General features: G+C 44.9%; 1 pseudogene; it reads left to right on the forward strand.

Annotated features, from left to right (window-relative positions):
- The first annotated feature begins 5,437 nt into the window (after window positions 1–5,437).
- LOC124030714 lies at window positions 5,438–6,051 on the forward strand (annotated as a pseudogene).
- The last annotated feature ends 615 nt before the right edge of the window (window positions 6,052–6,666 follow it).

Here is a 6,666-nt window from a genome sequence, read left to right on the forward strand (position 1 = left end):
TCTCTCTCTGCTTCTCTTTCTTTTTCTCTTTGTCTCTGTCTTTCTCTAACTTTCTACTAAGTAGAAAAAGGAAAATAAATAAACATAAATATGTGTTGTATTTACAATGGTGTTTTTCTTCACTGGTTGCCCTTTTCTTGTGGCTACAGGTCACACATCTTGCTGCTGTGATGAAACACTGTGGAATTTCACCCAGTAGATATGGGAGTTTATCAAAATTTGATTTGTTTTCAAATTCTTTGTGGATCTGTGTAATCTGAGGGAAATATGGTCATACATTTGGCAGGAGGTTAGGAAGTGCAGCTCAGTTTCCTCGTCTTTCTCTAACTATCTGTCTCTCTCTGTCGCCCTCTTTCTCTAACTATCTCTGTCTCTTTCTCTCTTTTCTTTCTCTATTCTTTCTCTCTCTCTCAGGCTCTGTCTCAGGCTCTGTCTCTGTCTCACATTCTCTCTCTGTCTCTCTCTCTCTCTTTCTCTCTCTAACTATCTCTGTCTCTCTCTCTCTCTTTCTCTCTCTAACTATCTCTGTCTCGTTCTCTCTTGTCTCCCATACCTCTCTGATCTCCTCTCTAACTAGACTCTCTCATTTCTCCTCTGTCATCCGTCTTCTCTCTGTCTCTCTCTAACTATCTCTGTCTCGTTCTCTCTCTGTCTCCCTCTCTCTGTCTCTCTCTAACTATCTCTCTCTTTCTCTCTCTGTCTCCCTCTCTCTCTCTGTCTCTCTCTAACTATCTCTGTCTCGTTCTCTCTCTGTCTCCCTCTCTCTCTGTCTCTCTCTAACTATCTCTGTCTCGTTCTCTCTCTGTCTCCCTCTCTCTCTCGTTCTCACTCTAACTATCTCTGTCTCGTTCTCTCTCTGTCTCCCTCTCTCTCTCTTTCTCACTCTAACTATCTCTGTCTCTTTCTCTCTCTGTCTCCCTCTCAATTCAATGGCAGGGCTTTATTGACATTGGAAACATATGTTTACATTTCCAAAGCAAGTGAAATGGATAAACAATACAAAAATAAACATTATACTTACAAAAGTTCCAAAAGAATAAAGACATTTCAAATGTCATTATGTCTATATACAGTGTTGTAATTATGTGCAAATTGTTAAAGTACAAAAAGGAAAATAAATATGTATTTAACAATGGTGTTTGTTCTTAACAATGGTGTTTGTTCTTTCCCTGACTCTCTAACTATCTGTAACTCTCTCTCTCTCTCTCTCTCTCTCTCTCTCTCTCTCTCTCTCTCTCTCTCTCTCTCTCTCTCTCTCTCTCTCACTCTCTAACTATCTGTAACTCTCTCTCTCTCTCACTCTCTAACTATCTGTAACTCTCTCTCTCTCTCACTCTCTAACTATCTGTAACTCTCTCTCTCTCTCACTCTCTAACTATCTGTAACTCTCTCTCTCTCTCACTCTCTAACTATCTGTAACTCTCTCTCTCTCTCACTCTCTAACTATCTGTAACTCTCTCTCTCTCTCTTTCACTCTCTAACGATCTGTAACTCTCTCTCTCTCTAATTATCTCTCTAACTATATCGCTCTCTCTCTCTCTCTCTGTGCATGTTGGGAGTTTTGGGGGATTCTGAGTGTTTGGTGTGGAGTTACATCACCTGTGTTTATTTAAAAAAAAAAATTCCTGGTGGTTTTCCTTTTACTAGGCATGATTAAGGTTATCATTACTTTAAAAAGTTGTTGCATTTTGGGAAGTTTGCAAGTTGAATTAAAATGGTCCCTTTGGGTTGCAAACACCCGGCTCTGAAACAGGTTATGTCGTTTCAAACACCCGGCTCTGAAACTGTTATGCGGGTGAATGAGGACCCAAAAGCGACTTGGCGAAAACAGAGTCTTTAATCCAGTAAAGTAAAAATACAATCAAATAAAACAATTTCCAAATTTCGTAATGACGAACCTACTGAGACTTTGGATTTTGAACTGCAGGTTGCCTCGGAAGGCACTTGAACATTAGCAGACTCAGACACCTGCTCACCACGCAGCATCTGAGGTAAACACGACACGACACAGGCGATACACAAACACAGCACGGTGAACAATAGACACAGGATCCGACAGGACAGGTAGCGTGAAAACAAGGGAAGAAATAGGGACTCTAATCAGGGAAAAGATATGGAACAGGTGTGGGAAGACTAAATGGTTGATTAGGTCGAATAGGAACAGCCTGGGAGCAGGAGCGGGTCGATAGAGAGAACAGAGAGCGAAGTGGCTCTAGAAACAGGGTACGTACGCTCAAAAACCAGCAGCTGAAAACGAACAGAAGGGAAAGCAAAATGACAAGATGATATAAGGCAAAACATGACAGAAACAGGTTATGTCGTTTCAAACACCCGGTTCTGAAACAGGTTATGTCGTTTCAAACACCCGGCTCTGAAACGGGTTATGTCTTTCACACACAGCTCTGACACAGGTTATGTCTTTCACACACAGCTCTGACACAGGTTATGTCTTTCACACACAGCTCTGACACAGGTTATGTCTTTCACACACAGCTCTGACACAGGTTATGTCTTTCACACACAGCTCTGAAACAGGTTATGTCGTTTCAAACACCCGACTCTGAAACGGGTTATGTCGTTTCAAACACCTGGCTCTGAAACAGGTTATGTCGTTTCAAACACCTGGCTCTGAAACAGGTTATGTCGTTTCAAACACCTGGCTCTGAAACAGGTTATGTCGTTTCAAACACCTGGCTCTGAAACAGGTTATGTCGTTTCAAACACCTGGCTCTGAAACGGGTTATGTCGTTTCAAACACCTGGCTCTGAAACAGGTTATGTCGTTTCAAACACCTGGCTCTGAAACAGGTTATGTCGTTTCAAACACCCGGCTCTGAAACGGGTTATGTCGTTTCAAACACCTGGCTCTGAAACAGGTTATGTCGTTTCAAACACCTGGCTCTGAAACAGGTTATGTCGTTTCAAACACCTGGCTCTGAAACAGGTTATGTCGTTTCAAACACCTGGCTCTGAAACGGGTTATGTCATTTCAAACACCTGGCTCTGAAACGGGTTATGTCGTTTCAAACACCCGGCTCTGAAACAGGTTATGTCGTTTCAAACACCTGGCTCTGAAACGGGTTATGTCGTTTCAAACACCTGGCTCTGAAACGGGTTATGTCGTTTCAAACACCTGGCTCTGAAACAGGTTATGTCGTTTCAAACACCTGGCTCTGAAACAGGTTATGTCGTTTCAAACACCTGGCTCTGAAACAGGTTATGTCGTTTCAGACACCTGGCTCTGAAACAGGTTATGTCGTTTCAAACACCTGGCTCTGAAACAGGTTATGTCGTTTCAAACACCCGGCTCTGAAACGGGTTATGTCGTTTCAAACACCCGGCTCTGAAACAGGTTATGTCGTTTCAAACACCCGGCTCTGAAACAGGTTATGTCGTTTCAAACACCCGGCTCTGAAACAGGTTATGTCGTTTCAAACACCAGGCTCTGAAACAGGTTATGTCGTTTCAAACACCCGGCTCTGAAACAGGTTATGTCGTTTCAAACACCAGGCTCTGAAACAGGTTATGTCGTTTCAAACACCCGGCTCTGAAACAGGTTATGTCGTTTCGGCGACAGGTGTTTGTTTTTGGACACACTGGAGCAGACTTTGGAGTTATTGTTTTCAAGTATGACAGCAGACTGTGTATGGCTTATGCTAGTACGGTTAGTTAACGATGTTTTGAGTGTGGGGATGTTGGCCATAAGCGACATGCTTGCCCGAAAAGGGAGAAGGCGGAGGGAGGGGTGCAGGTGGTCCTCATAACGCCTGGGTCCACTGATGTAGGGACAGGTGGTCCGAAAGTGATCCGAGAGCAATCACAAGCACCTGTTGCTGAGGAACAAGCTGTCCGTGTTGAGGGTACGGAGTTGCAGCTTGTACCAGAGGAGACCATAGTGTCTGTTATGCAGCAGAAAATTATTGTTGTAGGAGGTAAGGATGGATTTGGGGAGGCAATTCCCCAGACTGGTGAGGAGATGCTCAGTATGAGTAATGGGGTTCAGGTGGGGCTAGTCTCCCAGGTAGTGGAGGAGATGTCCACTATGGGTGATGGGGTTCAGGTGGGGCTAGTCTCCCAGGTAGTGGAGGAGATGTCCACTACAAGTAATGGGGTTCAGGTGGGGCTAGTCTCCCAGGTAGTGGAGGAGATGTCCACTACAAGTAATGGGGTTCAGGTGGGGCTAGTCTCCCAGGTAGTGGAGGAGATGTCCACTATGAGTAATGGGGTTCAGGTGGGGCTAGTCTCCCAGGTAGTGGAGGAGATGTCCACTACAGGTAATGGGGTTCAGGTGGGGCTAGTCTCCCAGGTAGTGGAGGAGATGTCCACTACGGGTAATGGGGTTCAGGTGGAGCTAGTCTCCCAGGTAGTGGAGGAGATGTCCACTATGAGTAATGGGGGTTCAGGTGGGGCTAGTCTCCCAGGTAGTGGAGTGATGTCCTACAGGTGATGGGGTTCAGGTGGAGCTAGTCTCCCAGTAGTGATGGGTGATGGGGTTCAGGGAGTAATCTCTCCCAGGTAGTGGAGAGATGTCCACATACGAGTAATGGGGTTCAGGGGGGCTAATCTCCCAGGTAGTGGAGGAGATGTATCACTATGAGTAATGGGTTCAGGTGGGGCTAGTCTCCCAGGTAGTGGAGATGTCACTATATGGAGTCTCCCAGGTGAGTGGAGGAGATGTCATGAGTGGGTTCAGGTGGGCTAGTCTCCCAGGTAGTGGAGGTGATGTCCATCATGAGTAATGGGGTTCAGGTGGGAGCTAGTCTCCCAGGTAGTGGAGGAGATGTCCACTACGGGTAATGGGGTTCAGGTGGGGCTAGTCTCCCAGGCAGTGGAGGAGATGCCCGGCACGAGTGATGGGTGCAAAATTAGGGGAGTGTTCAGAGGATGTAGCTGAGTGGAATCAGTGGTCTGTGGCCTCAGTTGAGGAGGATCAGGAGAGATATGGACATCTCTGTTGATATGATAGCAGCTGGTGACGACTCAATTTAGAGGATGTAAATGGGTTCCTGGATCAGACTTTGATGATAAGTTTGTGAGGTCAGTTGTGGTGTTACAGGTGACGGTGGGGTTAGACCAGCTGAGTGAGAAGAAACGGTTCGAGGAATGTGTTACTGCTGTCACGGCAGAAAAAGTTAGTGGGAAACGTGGTCAGGTTCAGAGAAAATTAAAACAATGATGATGATCATGCCTCATATGGTGTTTTTCTTTTTTCTCTCATTTCTCTGTGGCTTCTTCTGTTTTTTCCTTTCTCTTTTCTATTCGGCAATCAATTACAGGATCCCCTCAATCAACGTAGACAAAACTGAGCGTGATTTATAATCGTACAGTACACAGCAAACTCACTTGGAATACATTGGCTTGAGCGAGCCTTGCATTCTTCGTTTTCAAAGTGGGTGACAGAAGCAAAACGGCTACATTTTTACCGAGATGTGCTCGGCATGAAGATTTTGCGGTCACAATATTTAGTGCTTACAAAGAGTTTAAAGAAGGCAACTTGTAAGGGCCCTTATGATGGAAAATGGTCGGCTTTGGGCCAGAGGATGATGACTTTATGGCTGAACTGATCTACAATTATGGAGTGGGAGGATATCGCCTAGGCAATGACTTCCTCGGTTTGACTCTGCAGTCTAGCCAGGCTGTCAGCAATGCTAAGTGGCTTGGTTGGCCCCTCACTGAGGTTTGGAAGGGCCTCTGGCTGAGGCCCCAGGAGGTTATCACTTCTTCTGGACAAAGAACAGCCTCCCAATGATCCTGTACAGAAGGTGTGTCTGGCAGGGTCTGATCTGCAGAATCAATACGCTGTTCCTCCTTCTGGGGACGAAGGTGAAAGAGAGAAATGAGGAGAAGAAGACTGTGCTGATGGGATTCACAGACACTCTGTGTAAACTAGAGATTCACAACATTGTTGGGACTGTAGATCATGGGACAGCCTTCGAGTGGATAGCATTCCAGTGTCCATGTGAGCAGTTGGCAGATCTTGAACCTTTGATGACAAAAATCTGTACTTCTCTTGGTTAGCCTGGAAACCCCTGGGAAGGCTACAGTAGAAGTGGTCATTTGGGCTAACTCTCTCTCACTCACCTCACTCACTCACTCACGCATCCTCACTCACTCACTCACTCACCTCACTCACCACTACCACTCACTCACCACTCACTCACCTCACTCACTCACTCACTCATCTAACTATCTCTGCTTTATTGGCATGGGAAACATGTATTAACATTGCCAAAGCAAGTGAAGTAGATAATATACAAAAGTGAAATAAACCAAAAAATGAACAGTAATCATTACACTCACATACGTTCCAAAAGAATAAAGACATTACAAGTGTCATATTATGTCTATATACAGTGTTGTAACGATGTGCAAGTGGTTAAGGTACAAAAGGGGAAATAAATAAACATAAATATGGGTTGTATTTACAATGGTGTTTGTTCTTCACTGGTTGCCCTTTTCTTGTGGCAACAGGTCACACATCTTGCTGCTGTTTTGGCACACTGTGGTATTTCACCCAAAAGATATGGGAGTTTATCAAAATCGGGTTTGTTTTCCGAATTCTTTGTGGATCTGTGTAATCTGAGGGAAATATGTGTCTCTAATATGGTCATACATTTGGCAGGACGTTAGGAAATGCAGCTCAGTTTCCACCCAATTTACACTATAT

Source organism: Oncorhynchus gorbuscha, unplaced genomic scaffold (genome assembly GCF_021184085.1).
Source record: "Oncorhynchus gorbuscha isolate QuinsamMale2020 ecotype Even-year unplaced genomic scaffold, OgorEven_v1.0 Un_scaffold_14319, whole genome shotgun sequence".
In the NCBI taxonomy this organism is placed as follows: Eukaryota; Metazoa; Chordata; class Actinopteri; order Salmoniformes; family Salmonidae; genus Oncorhynchus; species Oncorhynchus gorbuscha.